The sequence below is a fragment of the Scyliorhinus torazame genome, chromosome 28, assembly GCF_047496885.1.
Source record: "Scyliorhinus torazame isolate Kashiwa2021f chromosome 28, sScyTor2.1, whole genome shotgun sequence".
Taxonomy (NCBI): domain Eukaryota; kingdom Metazoa; phylum Chordata; class Chondrichthyes; order Carcharhiniformes; family Scyliorhinidae; genus Scyliorhinus; species Scyliorhinus torazame.
The window spans coordinates 33865306-33890951 of record NC_092734.1 but is presented as its reverse complement, the minus strand read 5'-3'; the positions used below and the strand labels follow the sequence as shown (position 1 = coordinate 33890951).

The 25646-nt window shown below is 50.3% G+C and overlaps 1 long non-coding RNA gene across 1 annotated transcript in view; it reads left to right on the top strand.

Annotated features, from left to right (window-relative positions):
* The window catches only part of LOC140403677 (uncharacterized), a 39339-nt gene that overhangs the window by 5299 nt on the left and 8394 nt on the right, over window positions 1-25646 (top strand). The window contains exon 2 of the long non-coding RNA XR_011938382.1: window positions 8187-8258. This is a non-coding gene — a long non-coding RNA (uncharacterized lncRNA). The remainder of the gene's footprint in view (window positions 1-8186; window positions 8259-25646) is intronic.

Genomic DNA, 25646 nt, shown 5'->3' with positions numbered 1-25646 from the left:
ACACTCCCCCTTCTCAATCTATAGCCATTCAGATAATAATCTGCCTATCTTTGCTACCAAAGTGGATCACCTCACATTTATCCACGTTTTACTGCATCTGCCATGCATTTGCCCACTCGCTCAGCCTGTCCAAATCCCGCTGAAGCATCTCTGCATCCTCCTCACAGCTCACCCTCCCACCCAGTTTTATGTCATCTGCAAATTTGAGGTAATTCATTTAGTCCCCTCATCTAAATCATTGATATACATTGTGAATAGCTGGGGTCCTAGCACCGACCCTTGGGATACCCCAGTAGTCACGCCTGGCAGTCAGAAAAAGACCCATTTATTCCTACTCTTTGTATCCTTCTCCCAACTAGTTTTCCATCCATCTCAATACTCTACCCCTAATCCCATGCGCTTTAAGGTTTACACGCTAATCTCTTATGTTGGCCTTTGTCGAAAGCCTTCTCCAAGTCCAAATAAACCAAATCCACTAACTCCCCCTCATCAACTCTACGAGTTACATCCTCGCAGAATTCCAGTAGAATTGTCAAGCATGATTTCACCAAGGTGAGTTCAAGCCTTTGTTCCCCTCAACACCCATCTTATCTTCAAGAATAATTGATTAAAATCCAGCCTTTCCATTGTGTGCTGTGCAGGGGTACAAAGTAACACCGGTCGCACCTGTTATGTATTTTGAACATTGTTTGGTCACGCAGTTATTTAAAGATTCAGCTCCTATCGCAACAGAAAGGCGAACTCGCCAACTCAGTTTTAACTTTCGTTTTTTTTTTTAATAAAAGGGGTTTATTCTACCAGGACGGGCGGTGGGAAGCAGATGGTAACATCAAAACGGAATTGTGGACAGAGCGGGAAATGAAGCCATGGATGGTCTACCTGGTAGAAGGCTCCGCCTCTGGGTCACCTTTCAGCACAGAATAAATCCATGCCTGACACTCCATCGGAGTACTGAGAGAGAGCTGCACCGTCGGAGGTGCTGAGATCTTTAACCCAGGCCTCGCCATTCCCAACGTCCCAACCGACTTGTTAGGGTTTCCTCGAGCCCCCCCCTCACTCCACCCCATAAGAGCAGGGCAGCCCCCGGGCCCGATCCCTGGCGTGGGCAACCTGCCACTCGGGCACCTTGCCACTGCCAGCCTGGCACCCTGGAAGGCCTCACGTGAGGTTGAAAGGCCTCGACGTGCCCAGAACGTGTGATTATTGCAGCAGCTCTCTGCAGAGTTTGTTCAGCCACACCTCGGGTGAAATTCTTCCGATGGAGACTATTATTTAACCACATCTTGCGGCTGATAACTCACTCGATGGCTCCTTCACCCAGTAGGAAATTAAATGCAAGCATGGTTTTGTACATTGACATTGCAAGTCCCATAATGATCGAACTGCCCTTAAATGGAAAGGCAATGTGATTGGAGCACAGGGAAGTGACCGTGAAACAGAAATACAAAGGGTTGAATTTGATTTGGGCTCCCAGGCCCCAATGTAAACCTCAGGGATCAATCTGCCCCCTCGCCCCCCAGCCCCCGCTTGGCCAGCTTGCCCCCTCAGCCATTCAACATCCATCCGGCCTTTGATATTGACTCGAGGTGAGCCTCCTGCATCCACCGACAAAGATGTCCCGCTGATTGGCTGGCAGATCCCTGACCCCAGCAGAGCCACCCCCACCACTGGTAACAATGCAGAGGAGGAGGCCTGGGTCAGGGTGGCACCCAATGTTACACCGCACCTTGCCAGGGGGTTGTAAAATTCCAGCCATGGAAGGGTTGACATCACCGAGGAGGCCAGTCTGCCCAACTCCCCGATATCCCACCCTCCAGCTCTCGGGCTGCCGGTTACATCACTCCAAGTGCATATGCAAATCTTTTATAAATGCGATGAGGGTTTCTGCCCCGCCCACCTTTCGGGAAGTGAGTTCCGGACCACTTCCGCTCCCCCCCCCCCCCTCCCATTCCCCTCTGCATGAAAACATTTCCCCTGAACTCCCCTCTAATCCTTCCACTGATTACTTTAAATCTCTCTCCCCTCCGCCCCCCTCGCTATGAAGGATAGTTGGATCTAGCGATCCACACTATCCAGGCCCCAAACACAATTAAATCTTTCTTAAGATTCTCTGGTCATGGCAACATCCTGCGTAAATCTCCTCTGGAACTTCTTAGGGCGGCAGGGTAGCACAGTGGTTAGCACTGTTGCTTCATAGCGCCAGGGTCCCGGGTTCGATTCCCACTTGGGTCACTGTCTGCGCGGAGTCTGCACGTTCTCTCCGTGTCTGCGTGGGTTTCCTCCGGGTGCTCCGGTTTCCTCCCACAGTCCAAAGACGTGCTGTTAGGTCAATTGGACATTCTGAATTCTCCCTCAGTGTACACGAACAGGCGCCGGAGTGTGGCGACTAGGGGCTTTTCACAGTAGCTTCATTGCAGTGTTAATAATGTAAGCCTACTTGTGACAATAATAAAGATTATTCTTATTGTTGAGTGCGACCACATCCTTCCTGTAATGTGGTGGTCAGAACTGTACGCAGTACTCTAGCTGTGGCCTAACTAATGCTTTCTGCAAATAACCTCCCTGCTCTTATTCAATGTCTCATCTAATAAAGATGTGGAGATGCCGGCGTTGGACTGGGGTGAACAGTTCTGTGTTCTATGTTCTATCCCTTGAAGGTAACAGGACAGGTAGATACGTGGATCATTTCCTTTATTAGATGAGCACAGTAAGAAGTCTTACACCAGTTTAAAGTCACCTGAATTCACCTGAGGAAGGAGCAGCGCTCCGAAAGCTAGTGACATCAAAACAAACCTGTTGGACTTTAACCTAGTGTTGTAAGACTTCTTACTGTGCTCATCTAATAAAGGAAATGATCCACGTGTCTACCTGTCCTGTTACCTTCAAGGGATAGAACATAGAACATAGAACCGTACAGCACAGAACAGGCCCTTCGGCCCTCGATGTTGTGCCAAGCTTTGTCCGAAACCAAGATCAAGCTATCCCACTCCCTGTCATTCCGGTGTGCTCCATGTGCGTATCCAATAACCGCTTGAAAGTTCCTAAAGTGTCCGACTCCACTATCACAGCAGGCAGTCCATTCCACACCCTAACCACTCTCTGAGTAAAGAACCTTCCTCGGACATCCCTCCTATATCTCCCACCCTGAATCTTATAGTTATGCCCTCTTGTAACAGCTACATCCACCGAGGAAATAGTCTCTGAACGTCCACTCTATCTATCCCCCTCATTATCTAATAAACTTCGACTAAGTCGCCTCTCATCCTCCTCCGCTCCAAAGAGAAAAGCCCTAGCTCCCTCAACCTTTCCTCATAAGACCTACCCTCCAAACCAGGCAGCATCCTGGTAAATCTCCTTTGCACCCTTTCCAATACTTCCACATCCTTCCTATAATGAGGTGGCCAGAACTGCACACAATACTCCAAATGTGGTCTCACCAGGGTTATGTACAGTTGCAGCATAACCCCGCGGCTCTTAAACTCAAGCCCCCTGTTAATAAATGCTAACACACTATAGGCCTTCTTCACGGATCTATCCACTTGAGTGGCAACCTTCAGAGATCTGTGGACATGAACCCCAAGATCTCTCTGTTCCTCCACATTCCTCAGAACCCTGCCGTTGACCCTGTAATCCGCATTCAAATGTTTCCTACCAAAATGAATCACCTCGCACTTATCAGGGTTAAACTCCATCTGCCACTTTTCGGCCCAGCTCTGCATCCTATCAATGTATCTTTGCAGCCAACAACAGCCCTCCACCTCATCCAGTACTCCACCAATCTTGGTGTCATCTGCAAATTTACTGGCCCACCCATCAGCCCCCTCCTCCAAGTCATTGATAAAAATCACAAATAGCAGAGGACCCAGCACTGATCCCTGTGGTACACCGCTGGTAACTGGTCTCCAGTCTGAAAATTTTCCATCCACCACCGCCCTCTGTCTTCTATGTGATAGCCAGTTACTTATCCAATTGGCCAAATTTCCCTCTATCCCACACCTCCTTGCTTTCTTCATGAGCCGACCATGGGGAACCTTATCAAACTAAAATCCATGTATACAACATTAACTGCTCTACCTTCATCTACACACTTAGTCACCTCCTCAAAGAATTCAATCACATTTGTGAGGCAAGACCTACCCTTCACGAATCCCTGTTGACTACAAAGAACAAAGAAAAGTACAGCACAGGAACAGGCCCTTCGGCCCTCCCAGCCTGTGCCGATCCACATCCTTTATCTAAACCTGTCACGTATTTTCCAAGGATCTACTTCCCTCTGTTCCCCGCCCGCTCATATATCTGTCTAGATGCATCTTAAATGATGCTATCGTGCCCGCCTCTACCACCTCCACTGGCAAAGCGTTCCAGGCACCCACCACCCTCTGCGTAAAAAACTTTCCACACACATCTCCCTTAAACCTTCCACCTCTCACCTTGAAATTGTGACCCTTTGCAATTGACACCCCCACTCTTGGAAAAAGCTTGTTGCTATCCACCCTGTCCATACCTCTCATAATTTTGTAGACCTCAATCAGGTCCTCCCTCAACCTCCGTCTTTCCAACTAAAACAATCCTAATCTACTCAACCTTTCTTCATAGCTAGCACCCTCCATACCAGGCAATATCCTGGTGAACCTCCTCTGCACCCTCTCTAAAGCATCCACATCCTTCTGGTAATGTGGCGACCAGAACTGCACGCAGTATTCCAAATGTGGCCTAACCAAAATCCTATACAACTGTAACATGACTTGCCGACTCTTGTACTCAATACCCCGTCTGATGAAGGCAAACATGCTGTATGCCTTCTTGACCACTCTATCGACCTGCATTGCCACCTTCAGGGTACAATGGACCTGAACTCCCAGATCTCTCTGTACATCAATTTTCCCAAGGACTCTTCCATTGACCATATCGTCCGCTCTTGAATTAGATCTTCCAAAATGCATCAATTTGCCTGGATTTAACCCCAACTGCCATTTCTCTGCCCAACTCTCCAATCTATCTATATTTTGCTGTATTCTCTGATAGTCCTCCTCGCTATCTGCAACTCCACCAATCTTAGTATCATCTGCAAACTTGCTAATCAGACCACCTATACCTTCGTCTACATCATTTATGTATATCACAAACAACAGTGGTCCGAGCACGGATCCCTGTGGAACACCACTAGTCACCTTTCTCCATTTTGAGACACTCCTTTCCACCACTACTCTCTGTCTCCTGTTGCCCAGCCAGTTCTTCATCCATCTAGCTAGTACACCCTGAACCTCATACGACTTCACTTTTTCCATCAACCTGCCATGGGAAACTTCATCAAACGCCTTACTGAAGTCCATGTATATGACATCTACAGCCCTTCCCTCATCAATTAACTAATCCCGGATTAAGCTGCATCTTTCCAAATGGTCATAAATCCTATCCTTCAGGACCTTTTCCATTATCTTCCCGACCACCGAAGTAAGACTAACTGGCCAATAATTACCAGGGTCATTCCTATTCCCTTTCTTGAACAGAGGAACAACATTCGCCACTCTCCAGTCCTCTGCCACTATCCCGTGGACAGCGAGGACCCAAAGATCAAAGCCAAAGGCTCTGCAATCTCATCCCTTGCCTCCCAAAGAATCCTTGGGTATATCCCATCTGGCCCAGGGGACTTGTTGACCCTCAGGTTTTTCAAAATTGCGAATACATCCTTCCTCAGAACATCTACTTCCTTATAGAATTTACAGTGCAGAAGGAGGCCATTCGGCCCATCGAGTCTGCACCGGCTCTTGGAAAGAGCACCCTACCCAAGGTCAACACCTCCACCCTGTCCCCATAACCCAGTAACCCCACCCAACGCTAAGGGCAATTTTGGACACTAAGGGCAATTTATCATGGCCAATCCACCGAACCTGCACATCTTTGGACTGTGGGAGGAAACTGGAGCACCCGGAGGAAACCCACGCAGACACGGGGAGGATGTGCAGACTCCGCACAGACAGTGACCCAAGCCGGAATCGAATCTGGGACCCTGGAGCTGTGAAGCAATTGTGCTATCCACAATGCTACCGTGCTGCCCCAAAGATCCTCCAGCCTACCCGCCTGAATCACACTCTCATCCTCAAAAACATGGCCCCTCTCCTTTGTGAACACTGAAGAAAAGTATTCATTCAACGCCTCTCCTATTTCTTCTGACTCCATGCACAAGTTCCCACTACTGTCCTTGACCTACCCTCACCCTGGCCATTCTTTTATTTCTCACATAAGAGGAAAACGCCTTGGGGTTTTCCCTGATCCAACCCACCAAGGACTTCTCATGCCCCCTCCTAGCTCTCCTAAGCCCTTTTTTCAGCTCATTCCTTGCTACCTTGTAACCCTCAAGCGACCCAACTGAGCCTTGTTTTCTCATCCTTACATACTTTTCCTTTTTCCTCTTGACAAGCCATTCAACCTCTTTTGTGAACCATGGTTCCCTCACATGGCCATTTCCTCCCTGCCTGACAGGGACATACCTATCAAGGACACGCAGTATTTGTTCCTTGAACAAGCTCCACTTTTCATTTGTGCCTTTCCCTGACAGTTTCTGTTCCCATCTTATGCTCCGTAATTCTTGCCTAATCGCATCATAATTACCCCTCCCCCAATTATAAACCTTGCCCTGCTGCATGGCCCTAGCCCTCTCCATTGCAATAGTGAAAGACACCGAATTGTGGTCACTATCTCCAAAGTGCTCTCCCACAAACAAATCCAACACTTGGCCCGGTTCATTACCCAGTACCAAATCCAATGTGGCCCCCCCCTCTTGTCGGCCTATCCACATATTGTGTCAGGAAACCCTCCTGCTCACACTGTACAAAAACTGCCCCATCCGAACTGTTCGACCTATAGATGTTCCAATCAATATTTGGAAAGTTAAAGTCACCCATGACAACTACCCTGAGACCTCCACACCTATCCATAATCTGTTTTGCAATTTCATCCTCCACATCTCTATTACTATTTGGGGGCCTATAGAAAACTCCTAACAATGTGACCGCTCCTTTCCGATTTCTAATTTCGGCCCATATTACCTCAGTAGGCAGATCCCCTTCAAACTGCCTTTCTGCAGCCGTTAAACTATCCTTGATTAACAATGCTACTCCTCCACCTCTTTTACCTCCTTCCCTACTCTTACTGAAACATCTATACCCCGGAAATTCCAACAATCATTCCTGTCCCTGTTCTAACCATGTCTCCGTAATGGTCACCACATCGTAGTCCCAAGTACCAATCCATGCTCCAAGTTCACCTACCTTATTCCGGATGCTCATAGCATTGATCTGTGGGCATTCACTCTGAGGTCACTCTCTGTTCCTTTACACTTCCCAGTATCCTACCACAGAAACACAGAAGGAGGCCATTCAGCCTGACATGTCACTTGCTGGCTCTCCAATGGGGCAACTCCCCTGGCGCCCCTCCCCTGCCTTCTTCCCATAACCCTGCACATTCTTCAATTTCAGGTAACAATCTGATTCCCACTCGAATGTCTCGATTAAATCTGCCTCCACCGCCTAATCAGGCAGCGCATTCCAGATCCTCACCACTCGCTGCCTGAAAAGTCTCTTCCTGCCTCCACTGCCTTTTTTGCCAATGACCTAATACCTGCACCCCCCTCGTTTACGATCCTTCCGCCAGTGGCAACAATTTCTCTCTCCACTCTGCTCAGGGCCCTCGCGATTATGTGCACCTCAATCATGCCTCCTCCCGGCCTCCTCGTCTCCGAGGAGAACACTGTGTCCCCCGCGCTGTGTCTGTCCCCTCCAAGTGCATCATCTCGGACTTGTCCAGATTAAATTCCATTCGCTACTTTTCTGCCCAGCTAACCAGTCTGTCGATGCATTTCTTCAGTCTCCAGCTTCCTCACTATCAAACCACACCGCCAATTTCTGTGTCACCTGCAAACTTGAAAATCATGCGCCCCAAATCATGGGCACGAAAGCAAGGGAGCTAGCACAGAGGTTCGTTCAACACTAAAGGCAGAAGAGAGGGGCGGGCAGGTGGAATGGGGGTAGGGGTGGGCTGGAGAGGGCAAGACGAGGGCATGGAGTGTGGGTGGGCAAGGGGGCCAGGCTGCACAGTGGACCCCGGGGTGGTGGGGGGGAGGGGGCGGGGGCTCTGTCTGTCGATGAATGTCTGTGCACCCTTCACTGTCTGTTTGTTCGTTGCAGATGGAAAGATCCTGTGCTGCCAAAGGAAGCAAGGCCACTGTCTCCGCTGCCCAAGCTCAACAATTCATAGAGGTAATGGAGAAAGCCAATAGGAACTTAAGGACTCTGACAGAACCAACGGCAAGCCTCTAGGGACTGTTTAGCACACTGGGCTAAATCGCTGGCTTTGAAAGCAGACCAAGGCAGGCCAGCAGCACGGTTCGATTCCCGTAACAGCCTCCCCGAACAGGCGACTAGGGGCTTTTCACAGTAACTTCATTGAAGCCTACTCGTGACAATAAGCGATTTTCATTTCATTAAAGCGATTTGTAGAGGCTGGCGCAGTCAGTTTCCCTGAAAGGTCGGAGGTCAGGTAAATGAGGGCGGGGGGGCTCATCAATGGGCCGACACCTGGCGTGTGGGGGGGGGAAGGGGGGTCAAAGGTTACTTATATGAGGTGTCAGACACCAGCCAACCGGGAGGTCGGAGGGCAGCCACCCGAATCAGTTGGCTGAGCGGCTGACGTGATGCAGAGCGATGCCAGCCGCGTGGGTTCAATTCCCCGTACTGGTTGACGTTATCTGCGAAGGCCCCGCCTTCTCAACCTTGCCCCTCGTGGTGACCCTCGGGTTAAATAACCCACCAGTCAGCGCCCCCCCCCCCCCTCCAAAGGGGAATCTGGGACTGAGGGGTCGGTACTTGGGAGGTCAGAGGGAAAACGCATGGAAGGTCAGAGGGCAGGCACATGGGAGGTCAGGGGGTAAACATAAAGGAGGACAGCATCCATTATGGGGAGACAGTGGCGTTGTGGTAATGTCACTGGCCTAGTAATAGAGGCCCGGGCTAATGCTTTAAGGCCGTGGGTCGAAATTGCTGGCACGGTGGCACAGTGGTTAGCACTGTTGCTTCACAGCACCAGGGATCCGGGTTCAATTCCCGGCTTGGGTCACTGTCTGTGCGGAGTCTGCACGTTCTCCCAGTGTCTGCGTGGGTTTCCTCCGAGTGCTCCGGTTTCCTCCCACAAGTCCCGAAAGACGTGCTTGTTAGGTGAATCGGACATTCTGAATTCTCCCTCTGTGTACCCGAACAGGCGCCGGAGTGTGGCGACGAGGGGATTTTCACAGTAACTTCATTGCAGTGTTAACGTAAGCCTACCTGTGACAATAATAAAGATTATTATAAATCTCACCACGGCAGCTGGTGGGATTTAAATCCAATAAATAAACCAGGCATTGAAGGAAAGTCAGTCTCCAAATGGTGACTAGGAAACTGTCATGGTTTGCTGTTTTTAAAACCCCATCTGGTTCACGAATGCTCCTTCAGGGAAGGAAATCTGCCGTCCTTGCCCGGTCTGGCCTACGTGTGACTCCAGACCCACGGCAATGTGGTTGACGTTTAAATGCCCTTCTGAAATGGGCGAGCAAGCCCATTCAGTTCGAGGGCAATTAGGGATGGGCAACAAATGCCGGCCCAGCCAGCGACTCCCACATCCCCACATCCTGGGAAAGAATAAAGAAAACACCCCAGTATTGCTCCTGACCCCATCAGTTAGCCAATGGACTGGGCCGGTGTGGTAAACCACTGTTAGTATATGTTCGGGATCAGCTAAACAAAAAGCCTCCTGGCCACTGATCCCGAACTGGGGCAGGGCCGGAGGTCAGCCACCTTTATACCGAGCCCGAGGGGAGGCGGAGCCATCAGGTAGTGGGTTACCACACTACATGTAGTACAGTAATACTTTACCACAATACATATAATATACTAACAGTGGTTTACCACACCGGCCCAGTCCATTGGCTAACTGATGGGGTCAGGAGCAATACTGGGGTGTTTTCTTTATGCAGGACTACAGGGGAGAGCAAGGAGGTGGAACGAATTGGATAGCTCTTACGGAGAGTTGGTGTCAACACGGTAGGCCAAAATGACTCCTGTGTGGTTCCACAATGCCAACCCCATTTAGTCTAGACCAGGAGAGACAGAGAGCGAGGCAGAGAGAGAGATAGAAGAGACAAAGAGAGATAGAGCGAAAGGGATAGAAGAGAGAGATATAGAAGGAGAGAAACAGACAGATGCAGAGCGAGAGAGATAGAAGAGAGAGAGGCAGACAGTGATAGAATAGATAGATGCGAGAGAGAGAAAGAGACAGAAACAGAGAGAGAGAGACAGAGACATAAACAAAGATAGAGAGATAGAAGAGAGAGAGGCAGACAGAGAGAGAATAGAAAGAAGCAAGAGAGATAATGTGTTGGGTGTTCTGGATCACAAACAGGTCACCAACACTTGAAGTGGTGCAACTCTATTTTATTATAAGGTTAACTATATTAACATACTTGAACTGTGGGTAAATACGATACCAGCTTTAATTATAGACCTTTGCCTAGTCCTAACCAGTTGATGCACTCAGCACATGGTGAATGTCTGTGTTGCAGGCTGCGAGCTCTGTGCTCCTTGCTGGCTGCTACTCCCAAGAGCGGGAACGCTGATGTCCCCTGTCTTTATAGTGCGTGTGCTCTCACTGGTGATTGGCTGTGGTGTTGAATATGTTGATTGGTCCCACTGTGTGTCCATCTCTGTGTGTCTGCACCATGATGTACTGGTGTATATTATGGCAAGAGAGACAGAAACAGAGAGAGAAAGAGACAGAGAGAATGAGAGACAGAGAGATAAAAAGACAGAAACACAGAGAGTGATGGAAGAGAGACAGGCAGACAGACAGATGAGAGAGAGATACAGAGAGTCAGAGAGATAGGGAAGAGAGAGCGACAGATAGAGAGGAAGAGATAAAAGAGAGAGAGGGAGGTAGAAGAGAGAGAGAGACAGACAGACGAGATAGAGACAGAGAGAAGGGGTCAAAGAGAGAGACAGCGAGAGAGGGACAGAGCCAGAGAGAGAGAGAGAGACAGACAGAACCAGAGACAGGCTACATTTTGATGCAGTATGTTACTGAATGGGATGTAAGTAGTAATGCTGCTAAACTATTAAATCCAGAGACCCAAACTAATGCTCTGGGGTCACGGGTTCAAGTCCCTCCACGGCAGCTGGTGGAGTTTAAATGCAATTAATAAAATCTGGAATATGAAGCTAGTCTATAATCGATTGTTGTAAAAACCCACCTGGTTCACTAATGCCCCTTTAGGGAAGGAAATTTGCTGTCCTTACCCGGTCTGGCCTACACGTGACTCCAGGTGCTTGAATTCTTCGCTGCCCTCTGAGATGGCCGAGCAAGCCACTCAGTTCAGGGGCAATTAGGGGCCAACATTTAAAATCAAAGGAGAAAAAGCTCCAAAAGTAACCAGTTTCACCCAAGATTACAATCCCCCCTAATTGAGACTGATTTTGTACGCTGTAATTCATCAAGGAGATTAAGGATAACAAAGCACTCAGGACATTAGGAGATAACGGGCCTCTCCCAGTGAACCCTTGTCATTTTGGCTCAATTCCTGGTTGCTAAATAGAATCAGGAATGTTTGCGTTGAGACTTGGATCCGGCCTAGTGGCGCCGACAGCACCCAGCAGCACCACCACCAGCCCCTCCCCGGTACTGCGGCTGCGCCATTGACATAACTCAAAAGGAAAGCAACCAAAAATGATTTCAAAAGTCCACAATTACAAATCACCAAATCCCCAGTGTTTTAAACAACTGGATCCTGTTGACCACAATTTTAAAGTTCACCTCCTCATGACGAAATTGCTGCATAACTTGTCCGCCCTGCCGATCTCCACCTGACAACCCGGAAGGAAACAACAGTTCGGGACAGTATTCCCATTTCCCTGTTTTCTTTATCCATCTACGAACCCTATTATACCTTATTATCGGGATATAAGCGAGAAACAGACCATTTGGTCCAACCAGTTCATAAGACCATAAGACAGATGAGCATAATTAGGCCACTCGGCCCATCGAGTCTGCTCCGCCATTCAATCATGGCGGATATTTTCTCATCCCCATTCTCCTGCCTTCTCCCCATAACCCCTGACCCCCTTATTAATCAGGAACCTATCTATCTCTGTCTTAAAGGCACTCAGTGATTTGGCCTCCACAGCCTTCTGCGGTAAAGAGTTCCACAGATTCACCTCCCTCTGGCTGAAGAAATTCCTCCTCATCTCTGTTTTAAAGGATCGTCCCTTTAGTCAGTCTGAGGCTGTGTCCTTGGGTTCTTCTCCATGTCCATCACCCTCCCTCATCCTTCTCTCCATCGCGTAATAACAATCTTTATTGTCACAAGTAGGCTTACATTAACACTGCAATGAAGTTACTGTGAAAAGCCCCTCGTCCCCACATTCCGGCGCCTGTTCGGGTACACAGAGGGAGAATTCAGAATGTCTAATTCACCTAACAAGCACGTCTTTCGGGACTTGTGAGAGGAAACCGGAGCACCCGGAGGAAACCCACGCAGGCACGGGGACCCAAGCCAGGAATCGAACCTGGGACCCTGGGGCTGTGAAGCAACAGTGCTAACCACTGTGCTACCACGCCGCCCTCAGACCCAGAGTCCTCAACCGCTCCTCATATGACAAGCTCTTCATTCCGGGGATCATTCTTGTGAGACTCCTCTGGACCCTTTCCAAGACCAGCACATCCTTCCTTAGATATGGGGCCCGAGACTGCTCACAATACTCCAAATGGGGGACTGACTCAGCCTCAGCAGCACATCCCTGCCCCTGTTTTCGCGTCGGTGTTTACCCTCCACTCGAAATCTACCATAGTAACCCTCGATTCCCTTCTCCTTCATTTGTTGCCTAGCATTTCCTAAAAGACATCCACAATATTCACTCCGGCAACACCCCGTGATGGCGAGGTTGTGCCTGGGAGATATGCAGAGATGACACACAGGGTCCTAAGTGCACACTGGTGTGTATTCCATGCTTTTCTAATGCTTACGCTGTCTTGCTTAAAGCTGAACGCCTCATCTTTGTTCCTTTTTCATAGTGGCCACACCCAGGCATAACTAATCACACAACAGTGCACTTAAGAGTTAACAGACACGAGGGCAGCACGGTGGCGCAGTGTGCCTCACGGCGCTGAGGACCCGGGTTCGAATCCCGCCTCTGGGTCACTGTCTCTGTGGAGTTTGCACACACTCCCCGTGTCTGCGTGGGTTCCGCCTCCACAACCCAAAGATGTGCAGGCTAGGTGGATTGACCACGCTAAATTGCCCCTTAATTGGAAAAAAATAATTGGGTCCTCTAAATTTATGTTTAAAAAAAGAGTTAACAGACACACTGGGCTGCCCGTGCCCCCCGCCCGTCGCAAGATCGCCACAGGCGAGATGCGGACAATGGAAAAGTCGATTGACCTTGGGCGGGATTCTCTGGTCGCCGGGCGGACACGTCCTTAGAGTCATCGAGGCACCAAGGGCTACAGCACAGAAAAGGCCCTTCGGCCCATCGCGTTGCGCCGGTCAAAAACAACCACCTAACTCTTCTAATCCCATTTTCCAGCACTTGGCCCCCTAGCCGTGTCTGCCTTGGTATCGCCAGTGCACATCGAAATACTTCTTAAATGTCATGAGGGTCTCTGCCTCCACCACCCTTTCAGACAGCGAGTTCCAGACTCCCACCACCCTCACAGAATCACAGAATAATACAGCGCAGAAGAGGCCGTTCAGCCCATCGAGTCTGCACCGACACATGACAAACACCTGCCCTACGTACCTAATCCCATTTGCCAGCACTTGGTCCATAGCCTTGAACATTATGACGGCCAAGGGCTCATCCAGATACTTTTTTAAAAAACGTATTTTATTACAAACGTGTATCAAAGCAGATTACAGCACGTAAATATCCTGGGAAACACACTTCCCAACAATCAACTATACAGTCAGTACAGATTTTTCCCCTTTTTCACCCCGGCCCCCTGCGACGAACAGCTCCTCAAATACGGTCACACACATTCCCCTCCTTTTCTCAAACCCCCCCCTGCTGAGCCCCTTAACTCACACTTTATCTTCTCTAATCGCAGGAGGCCGTCCAGGTCACCCAACCAAGCTGCTAACCCCGGTGGCGATGCCGACCGCCACTCCAGCAAAATTCGCCGCCGCGCAATCAGAGAGGCAAAGGCCACGCCATCAGCCTTCCTCCTCTCCATGAGCTCCGGCTTCTCTGAAACCCCAAATATCGCCAGCAAATATTGCCCTTGAACTGATGTGGCTTGCTGGGCAATTTTAGGGGGCATTTAAGAGCCAACCACATGGCTGTGGGTCTGGAGTCACGTGTAGGACAGGCCGGGTAAGGACGGCAGATTTCCTTCCGTAAAGGGATGGCTGGTTTGATCGTCATGACTAGACTTTTAATTGCAGATTTTTCACTGAACTCAAATTGCCGGATCCCCAGAGTTTCTGTATTACTAATCCAGTGATCATACTGTCACAGAGAGTGACAGAGAGTGACAGTGTCACAGAGAGTGACACAGAGTGAGAAGAGTGTCACAGAGAGTGACAGAGAGTGACAGAGTGTCACAGAGAGTGACAGAGTGTCACAGAGAGTGACAGAGTGTCACAGAGAGTGAGAAGAGAGTCACAGAGAGGGGCAGAGTGTCACAGAATGTCACAGAGAGTGACAGTCAGTGACAGAGAGTGACAGAGTGTCACAGAGGGTGACAGAGAGTGACAGAGAGAGAGACAGAGTGACACAGAGATTGACACAGAGAGTGACAGAGAGCCGCAGAGAGTGGCAGAGAGTGACAGAGTGTCACAGAGAGTGGCAGAGAGTGACAGAGTGACAGAGAGTGACAGAGTGTCACAGAGAGTGACAGAGTGTCACAGAGAGTGACAGAGTGACAGAGAGTGACAGAGCCGCAGAGAGTGACAGAGAGTGACAGAGTATCACAGAGAGTGACAGAGAGCCGCAGAGAGTGACAGAGAGCCGCAGAGAGTGACAGAGTGTGACAGAGTGACAGAAAGTGACACAGAGAGTGACAGAGTGTCACAGAGAGTGTGAGAGTGTCACAGAGAGTGACAGTCAGTGACAGAGAGTGACAGAGAGTCACAGAGAGTGACAGAGAGAGACAGAGTGTCACAGAGAGGGACAGAGTGTCACAGAGAGTGACAGTCAGTGACAGAGAGAGACAGAGTGTCACAGAGAGGGACAGAGTGTCACAGAGAGTGACAGTCAGTGACAGAGAGTGACAGAGTGCCACAGAGAGTGACAGAGGGCCGCAGAGAGTGACAGAGTGTCACAGAGGGTGACAGAGAGTGACAGAGAGAGAGACAGAGTGACACAGAGAGTGACAGAGAGCCGCAGAGAGTGGCAGAGAGTGACAGAGAGTGACAGAGTGTCACAGAGAGTGACAGAGAGCCGCAGAGAGTGACAGAGAGTGACAGAGAGTGACAGAGAGTGACAGAGAGTGACAGAGAGCCACAGAGAGTGACAGAGAGTGACAGAGAGTCACAGAGTGTGACAGAGAGCCGCAGAGAGTGGCAGAGAGTGACAGAGAGTGACAGAGAGCCGCAGAGAGTGACAGAGAGCCGCAGAGAGTGACGGAGAGTGACAGAGAGTGAGAGAGCCGCAGAGTGACAGAGTGACAGAAAGTGACACAGAGAGTGACAGACAGTCACAGAGAGTGACAGAGAGTGACAGAGAGCCGCAGAGAGTGACAGAGAGTGATAGAGTATCACAGAGAGTGACAGAGAGTGACAGAGAGCCGCAGAGAGTGACAGAGTGTGACAGAGTGACAGAGTGTCACAGAGTGACAGAGAGTGGCATAGTGTCACAGAGAGTGACAGAGAGACAGAGAGTGACAGAGTGTCACAGAGAGTGACAGAGAGCCGCAGAGAGTGACAGAGTGACACAGAGAGTGACAGAGTGACAGAGAGAGACAGAGTGTCACAGAGAGTGACAGAGAACCGCAGAGAGTGACAGAGTGTCACACAGAGAGTGACAGAGAGTGTCACAGAGAGTGACAAAGAGAGTGACAGAGAGTGGCACAGAGAGTGACAGAGTGTCACAGAGAATGACAGAGTGTCACAGAGAGTGACACAGAGAGTGACAGAGAGTGACAGAGAGCCGCAGAGAGTGACAGAGAGCCGCAGAGAGTGACAGAGTGTGACAGAGTGACAGAAAGTGACACAGAGAGTGACAGAGTGTCACAGAGAGTGTGAGAGTGTCACAGAGAGTGACAGTCAGTGACAGAGAGTGACAGAGAGTCACAGAGAGTGACAGAGAGAGACAGAGTGTCACAGAGAGGGACAGAGTGTCACAGAGAGTGACAGAGTGTCACACAGAGAGTGACAGAGAGTGTCACAGAGAGTGACAAAGAGAGTGACAGAGAGTGGCACAGAGAGTGACAGAGTGTCACAGAGAGTGACAGAGTGTCACAGAGAGTGACACAGAGAGTGACAGAGAGTGGCACAGAGAGTGACAGAGTGTCACAGAGAGTGACAAAGTGACAGAGAGTGACAGAGAGCCGCAGAGAGTGACAGAGTGTGACAGAGAGCCGCAGAGAGTGACAGAGTGACAGAGCGTGACAGAGTGTCACAGAGAGTGACAGAGTGACACAGAGAGTGACAGAGAACCGCAGAGAGTGACAGAGAGTGACAGAGCGTGACAGAGTGACATAGAGCCGCAGAGAGTGACAGAGTGTCACATAGGGTGACAGAGAGTGACACAGAGAGAGACAGAGTGTCACAGAGAGTGACAGAGAGTGACAAAGAGTGACAGAGAGTCACAGAGAGTGACAGAGAGTTGCACAGAGAGTGACAGAGTGTCACACAGGGTGACAGAGAGTGAGAGAGCCGCAGAGTGACAGAGTGACAGAAAGTGACACAGAGAGTGACAGACAGTCACAGAGAGTGACAGAGAGTCACAGAGTGACAGAGTGTCACAGAGTGACAGAGAGTGGCATAGTGTCACAGAGAGTGACAGAGAGACAGAGAGTGACAGAGTGTCACAGAGAGTGACAGAGAGCCGCAGAGAGTGACAGAGTGACACAGAGAGTGACAGAGTGACAGAGAGAGACAGAGTGTCACAGAGAGTGACAGAGAACCGCAGAGAGTGACAGAGTGTCACACAGAGAGTGACAGAGAGTGTCACAGAGAGTGACAAAGAGAGTGACAGAGAGTGGCACAGAGAGTGACAGAGTGTCACAGAGAGTGACAGAGTGTCACAGAGAGTGACACAGAGAGTGACAGAGAGTGTCACAGAGAGTGACAAAGTGACAGAGAGTGACAGAGAGCCGCAGAGAGTGACAGAGTGACAGAGCGTGACAGAGTGTCACAGAGAGTGACAGAGTGACACAGAGAGTGACAGAGAACCGCAGAGAGTGAAAGAGAGTGACAGAGCGTGACAGAGTGACAGAGAGCCGCAGAGAGTGACAGAGTGTCACACAGGGTGACAGAGAGTGACACAGAGAGAGACAGAGTGTCACAGAGAGTGACAGAGAGTGACAAAGAGTGACAGAGAGTCACAGAGAGTGACAGAGTGTCACAGAGAGTGAGAAGAGAGTCACAGAGAGGGGCAGAGTGTCACAGAATGTCACAGAGAGTGACAGTCAGTGACAGAGAGTGACAGAGTGTCACAGAGGGTGACAGAGAGTGACAGAGAGAGAGACAGAGTGACACAGAGAGTGACACAGAGAGTGACAGAGAGCCGCAGAGAGTGGCAGAGAGTGACAGAGTGTCACAGAGAGTGGCAGAGAGTGACAGAGTGACAGAGAGTGACAGAGTGTCACAGAGAGTGACAGAGTGTCACAGAGAGTGACAGAGTGACAGAGAGTGACAGAGCCGCAGAGAGTGACAGAGAGTGACAGAGTATCACAGAGAGTGACAGAGAGTGACAGAGAGCCGCAGAGAGTGACAGAGAGCCGCAGAGAGTGACAGAGTGTGACAGAGTGACAGAAAGTGACACAGAGAGTGACAGAGTGTCACAGAGAGTGTGAGAGTGTCACAGAGAGTGACAGTCAGTGACAGAGAGTGACAGAGAGTCACAGAGAGTGACAGAGAGAGACAGAGTGTCACAGAGAGGGACAGAGTGTCACAGAGAGTGACAGTCAGTGACAGAGAGTGACAGAGTGCCACAGAGAGTGACAGAGGGCCGCAGAGAGTGACAGAGTGTCACAGAGGGTTACAGAGAGTGACAGAGAGAGAGACAGAGTGACACAGAGAGTGACAGAGAGCCGCAGAGAGTGGCAGAGAGTGACAGAGAGTGACAGAGTGTCACAGAGAGTGACAGAGAGCCGCAGAGAGTGACAGAGAGTGACAGAGAGTGACAGAGAGCCACAGAGAGTGACAGAGAGTGACAGAGAGTCACAGAGTGTGACAGAGAGCCGCAGAGAGTGGCAGAGAGTGACAGAGAGTGACAGAGAGCCGCAGAGAGTGACAGAGAGCCGCAGAGAGTGACGGAGAGTGACAGAGAGTGACAGAGAGCCGCAGAGTGACAGAGTGACAGAAAGTGACACAGAGAGTGACAGACAGTCACAGAGAGTGACAGAGAGTGACAGAGAGCCGCAGAGAGTGACAGAGAGTGACAGAGTATCACAGAGAGTGACAGAGAGCCGCAGAGAGTGACAGAGTGTGACAGAGTGACAGAAAGTGACACAGAGAGTGACAGAGTGTCACAGAGAGTGTGAGAATGTCACAGAGAGTGACAGAGTGTCACAGAGAGTGACAGAGAGACAGAGAGTGACAGAGTGTCACAGAGTGACAGAGTGTCACAGAGTGACAGAGAGTGGCATAGTGTCACAGAGAGTGACAGAGAGACAGAGAGTGACAGAGTGTCAACAGAGAGTGACAGAGAGCCGCAGAGAGTGACAGAGTGTCACACAGAGAGTGACAGAGAGTGTCACAGAGAGTGACAAAGAGAGTGACAGAGAGTGGCACAGAGAGTGACAGAGTGTCACAGAGAGTGACAGAGTGTCACAGAGAGTGACACAGAGAGTGACAGAGAGTGACAGAGAGCCGCAGAGAGTGACAGAGAGCCGCAGAGAGTGACAGAGTGTGACAGAGAGTGTGAGAGTGTCACAGAGAGTGACAGAGAGTGACAGAGAGCCGCAGAGAGTGACAGAGAGCCGCAGAGAGTGACAGAGTGTGACAGAGTGACAGAAAGTGACACAGAGAGTGACAGAGTGTCACAGAGAGTGTGAGAGTGTCACAGAGAGTGACAGTCAGTGACAGAGAGTGACAGAGAGTCACAGAGAGTGACAGAGAGAGACAGAGTGTCACAGAGAGGGACAGAGTGTCACAGAGAGTGACAGTCAGTGACAGAGAGTGACAGAGTGTCACAGAGAGTGACAGAGGGCCGCAGAGAGTGACAGAGTGTCACAGAGGGTGACAGAGAGTGACAGAGAGAGAGACAGAGTGACACAGAGAGTGACAGAGAGCCGCAGAGAGTGGCAGAGAGTGACAGAGAGTGACAGAGTGTCACAGAGAGTGACAGAGAGCCGCAGAGAGTGGCAGAGAGTGACAGAGAGAGACAGAGTGTCACAGAGAGTGACAGAGAGCCACAGAGAGTGACAGAGAGTGACAGAGTGTCACAGAGTGTGACAGAGAGCCGCAGAGAGTGGCAGAGAGTGACAGAGAGTGACAGAGAGCCGCAGAGAGTGACAGAGAGCCGCAGAGAGTGACGGAGAGTGACAGAGAGTGAGAGAGCCGCAGAGTGACAGAGTGACAGAAAGTGACACAGAGAGTGACAGACTGTCACAGAGAGTGACAGAGAGTGACAGAGAGCCGCAGAGAGTGACAGAGTATCACAGAGAGTGACAGAGAGTGACAGAGAGCCGCAGAGAGTGACAGAGTGTGACAGAGTGACAGAAAGTGACACAGAGAGTGACAGAGTGTCACAGAGAGTGTGAGAATGTCACAGAGAGTGACAGAGTGTCACAGAGAGTGACAGAGAGACAGAGAGTGACAGAGTGTCACAGAGTGACAGAGTGTCACAGAGTGACAGAGAGTGGCATAGTGTCACAGAGAGTGACAGAGAGACAGAGAGTGACAGAGTGTCACAGAGAGTGACAGAGAGCCGCAGAGAGTGACAGAGTGACACAGAGAGTGACAGAGTGACAGAGAGAGACAGAGTGTCACAGAGAGTGACAGAGAACCGCAGAGAGTGACAGAGTGTCACACAGAGAGTGACAGAGAGTGTCACAGAGAGTGACAAAGAGAGTGACAGAGAGTGGCACAGAGAGTGACAGAGTGTCACAGAGAGTGACAGAGTGTCACAGAGAGTGACACAGAGAGTGACAGAGAGTGGCACAGAGAGTGACAGAGTGTCACAGAGAGTGACAAAGTGACAGAGAGTGACAGAGAGCCGCAGAGAGTGACAGAGTGTGACAGAGAGCCGCAGAGAGTGACAGAGTGACAGAGCGTGACAGAGTGTCACAGAGAGTGACAGAGTGACACAGAGAGTGACAGAGAACCGCAGAGAGTGACAGAGAGTGACAGAGCGTGACAGAGTGACATAGAGCCGCAGAGAGTGACAGAGTGTCACATAGGGTGACAGAGAGTGACACAGAGAGTGACAGAGTGTCACACAGGGTGACAGAGAGTGAGAGAGCCGCAGAGTGACAGAGTGACAGAAAGTGACACAGAGAGTGACAGACAGTCACAGAGAGTGACAGAGAGTGACAGAGAGCCGCAGAGAGTGACAGAGAGTGACAGAGTATCACAGAGAGTGACAGAGAGTGACAGAGAGCCGCAGAGAGTGACAGAGTGTGACAGAGTGACAGAAAGTGACACAGAGAGTGACAGAGTGTCACAGAGAGTGTGAGAATGTCACAGAGAGTGACAGAGTGTCACAGAGAGTGACAGAGAGACAGAGAGTGACAGAGTGTCACAGAGTGACAGAGTGTCACAGAGTGACAGAGAGTGGCATAGTGTCACAGAGAGTGACAGAGAGACAGAGAGTGACAGAGTGTCACAGAGAGTGACAGAGAGCCGCAGAGAGTGACAGAGTGACACAGAGAGTGACAGAGTGACAGAGAGAGACAGAGTGTCACAGAGAGTGACAGAGAACCGCAGAGAGTGACAGAGTGTCACACAGAGAGTGACAGAGAGTGTCACAGAGAGTGACAAAGAGAGTGACAGAGAGTGTCACAGAGAGTGACAGAGTGTCACAGAGAGTGACAGAGTGTCACAGAGAGTGACACAGAGAGTGACAGAGAGTGACAGAGAGCCGCAGAGAGTGACAGAGAGCCGCAGAGAGTGACAGAGTGTGACAGAGTGACAGAAAGTGACACAGAGAGTGACAGAGTGTCACAGAGAGTGTGAGAGTGTCACAGAGAGTGACAGTCAGTGACAGAGAGTGACAGAGAGTCACAGAGAGTGACAGAGAGAGACAGAGTGTCACAGAGAGGGACAGAGTGTCACAGAGAGTGACAGTCAGTGACAGAGAGTGACAGAGTGTCACAGAGAGTGACAGAGGGCCGCAGAGAGTGACAGGGTGTCACAGAGGGTGACAGAGAGTGACAGAGAGAGAGACAGAGTGACACAGAGAGTGACAGAGAGCCGCAGAGAGTGGCAGAGAGTGACAGAGAGTGACAGAGTGTCACAGATCGTGACAGAGAGCCGCAGAGAGTGGCAGAGAGTGACAGAGAGAGACAGAGTGTCACAGAGAGTGACAGAGAGCCACAGAGAGTGACAGAGAGTGACAGAGTGTCACAGAGTGTGACAGAGAGCCGCAGAGAGTGGCAGAGAGTGACAGAGAGTGACAGAGAGCCGCAGAGAGTGACAGAGAGGCGCAGAGAGTAGCAGAGAGTGACAGAGAGCCGCAGAGAGTGACAGAGAGCCGCAGAGAGTGACGGAGAGTGACAGAGAGTGAGAGAGCCGCAGAGTGACAGAGTGACAGAAAGTGACACAGAGAGTGAAAGACTGTCACAGAGAGTAACAGAGAGTGACAGAGAGCCGCAGAGAGTGACAGAGTATCACAGAGAGTGACAGAGAGCCGCAGAGAGTGACAGAGTGTGACAGAGTGACAGAAAGTGACACAGAGAGTGACAGAGTGTCACAGAGAGTGTGAGAATGTCACAGAGAGTGACAGAGTGTCACAGAGAGTGACAGAGAGACAGAGACTGACAGAGTGTCACAGAGTGACAGAGTGTCACAGAGTGACAGAGAGTGGCATAGTGTCACAGAGAGTGACAGAGAGACAGAGAGTGACAGAGAGTCACAGAGAGTGACAGAGAGCCGCAGAGAGTGACAGAGTGACACAGAGAGTGACAGAGTGACAGAGAGAGACAGAGTGTCACAGAGAATGACAGAGAACCGCAGAGAGTGACAGAGTGTCACACAGAGAGTGACAGAGAGTGTCACAGAGAGTGACAAAGAGAGTGACAGAGAGTGGCACAGAGAGTGACAGAGTGTCACAGAGAGTGACAGAGTGTCACAGAGAGTGACACAGAGAGTGACAGAGAGTGGCACAGAGAGTGACAGAGTGTCACAGAGAGTGACAGAGTGTCACAGAGAGTGACAAAGTGACAGAGAGTGACAGAGAGCCGCAGAGAGTGACAGAGTGTGACAGAGAGCCGCAGAGAGTGACAGAGTGACAGAGCGTGACAGAGTGTCACAGAGAGTGACAGAGTGACACAGAGAGTGACAGAGAACCGCAGAGAGTGACAGAGAGTGACAGAGCGTGACAGAGTGACAGAGAGCCGCAGAGAGTGACAGAGTGTCACACAGGGTGACAGAGAGAGACAGAGTGTCACAGAGAGTGACAGAGAGTGACAAAGAGTGACAGAGAGTCACAGAGAGTGACAGAGTGACAGAGCGTGACAGAGTGTCACAGAGAGTGACAGAGTGACACAGAGAGTGACAGAGAACCGCAGAGAGTGACAGAGAGTGACAGAGCGTGACAGAGTGACAGAGAGCCGCAGAGAGTGACAGAGTGTCACACAGGGTGACAGAGAGAGACAGAGTGTCACAGAGAGTGACAGAGAGTGACAAAGAGTGACAGAGAGTCACAGAGAGTGACAGAGAGTTGCACAGAGAGTGACAGAGTGTCACACAGGGTGACAGAGAGTGACAGAGTGACAGAGTGTCACACAGGGTGACAGAGAGCCGCACAGAGTGACAGAGTGTCACACAGGGTGACAGAGAGTGACACAGAGAGAGGCAGAGTGTCACAGAGAGTGACATAGAGAGTGACAGAGTGTCACAGAGAGTGACAGAGTGACAGAGAGTGACACAGAGTGTGACAGAGAGTGACAGTGTTACAGAGAGTGACATAGAGAGTGACAGAGTGTCACAGAGAGTGACAGAGCGTGACAGAGAGCCGCAGAGAGTGACAGAGTGACAGAGCGTGACAGTGTGTCACACAGGGTGACAGAGAGTGACACAGAGAGAGGCAGAGTGTCACAGAGAGTGACAGAGAACCGCAGAGAGTGACAGAGAGTGACATAGAGAGTGACAGAGTTACAGAGAGTGACATAGAGAGTGACAGAGCGTCACAGAGAGTGACAGAGTGACAGAGTGACATAGAGAGTGACCGAGTTACAGAGAGTGACATAGAGAGTGACAGAGTGTCACAGAGAGTGACAAAGTGACAGGGAGTGACAGAGAGTGACAGAGCGTGACAGAGCGTGACAGAGAGTGACAGAGAGTGACAGAGAGTGACAAAGAGAGTGACAGAGTGACAGAGAGTGACATAGAGAGTGACAGAGTTACAGAGAGTGACATAGAGAGTGACAGAGTGTCACAGAGAGTGACAAAGTGACAGGGAGTGACAGAGAGTGACAGAGCGTGACAGAGCGTGACAGAGAGTGACAAAGAGTTACAGAGAGTTACAGAGAGTGACAGAATGTCACAGAGAGTGACAGAGAGTTGCACAGAGAGTGACAGAGTGTCACAGAGAGTGACAGTGTCACAGAGAGTGACAGAGTGTGACAGAGTGTGACAGAGTGTCACAGAGCGTGACAGAGAGTGACAGAGTGTGACAAAGAGTTACAGAGAGTTACAGAGAGTGACAGAGTGTCACAGAGCGTGACAGAGAGTGACAAAGAGTTACAGAGAGTTACAGAGAGTGACAGAGTGTCACAGAGAGTGACAGAGAGCCACAGAGTGTGACAGAGAGTAACAGAGTTACAGAGAGTGACAGAGTGTCACAGAGAGTGACAGAGTGACAGAGAGTGGCACAGTGAGTGACAAAGTGACAGGGAGTGACAAAGTGACAGAGAGTGACAGAGAGTGACAAAGAGTTACAGAGAGTTACAGAGAGTGACAGAGAGTGACAGAGTGTCACAGAGCGTGACAGAGAGTGACAAAGAGTTGCACAGAGAGTGACAGAGTGTCACAGAGAGTGACAGAGAGTGACAGAGTTACAGAGAGTGACAGAGTGTCACAGAGAGTGACAGAGTGACAGAGAGTGTCACAGAGAGTGAAAGAGAGTGACAGAGAGTTGCACAGAGAGTGACAGAGTGTCACAGAGAGTGACAGAGTGTCACAGAGTGTCACAGAGCGTGACAGAGAGTGACAAAGAGTTGCACAGAGAGTGACAGAGTGTCACAGAGAGTGACAAAGTGTTACAGAGTGACAGAGAGTGACAGAGTGTCAGAGAGAGTGACAGAGAGTGACAAAGAGTGACAGAGAGTCACAGAGAGTGACAGAGAGTTGCACAGAGGGTGACAGAGTGTCACACAGGGTGACAGAGAGTGACAGAGTGTCACACAGGGTGACAGAGAGCCGCACAGAGTGACAGAGTGTCACACAGGGTGACAGAGAGTGACACAGAGAGAGGCAGAGTGTCACAGGGAGTGACATAGAGAGTGACACAGAGTGTGACAGAGAGTGACAGAGAGAGTGACAGTGTTACAGAGAGTGACATAGAGAGTGACAGAGTGTCACAGAGAGTGACAGAGCGTGACAGAGTGACAGAGAGCCGCAGAGAGTGACAGAGTGACAGAGCGTGACAGAGTGTCACACAGGGTGACAGAGAGTGACACAGAGAGAGGCAGAGTGTCACAGAGAGTGACAGAGAACCGCAGAGAGTGACAGAGAGTGACAGAGAGTGACATAGAGAGTGACAGAGTTACAGAGAGTGACATAGAGAGTGACAGAGCGTCACAGAGAGTGACAGAGTGACATAGAGAGTGACCGAGTTACAGAGAGTGACATAGAGAGTGACAGAGTGTCACAGAGAGTGACAAAGTGACAGGGAGTGACAGAGCGTGACAGAGAGTGACAGAGAGTGACAAAGAGTTACAGAGAGTGACAAAGAGTTACAGAGAGTTACAGAGAGTGACAGAATGTCACAGAGAGTGACAGAGAGTTGCACAGAGAGTGACTGAGTGTCACAGAGAGTGACAGTGTCACAGAGAGTGACAAAGTGTGACAAAGTGTGACAGAGTGTCACAGAGAGTGACAGTGTCACAGAGAGTGACAAAGTGTGACAGAGAGTCACAGAGAGTGACAGAGAGTTGCACAGAGAGTGACAGAGTGTGACAAAGAGTTACAGAGAGTTACAGAGAGTGACAGAGTGTCACAGAGCGTGACAGAGAGTGATAAAGAGTTACAGAGAGTTACAGAGAGTGACAGAGTGTCACAAAGAGTGACAGAGAGC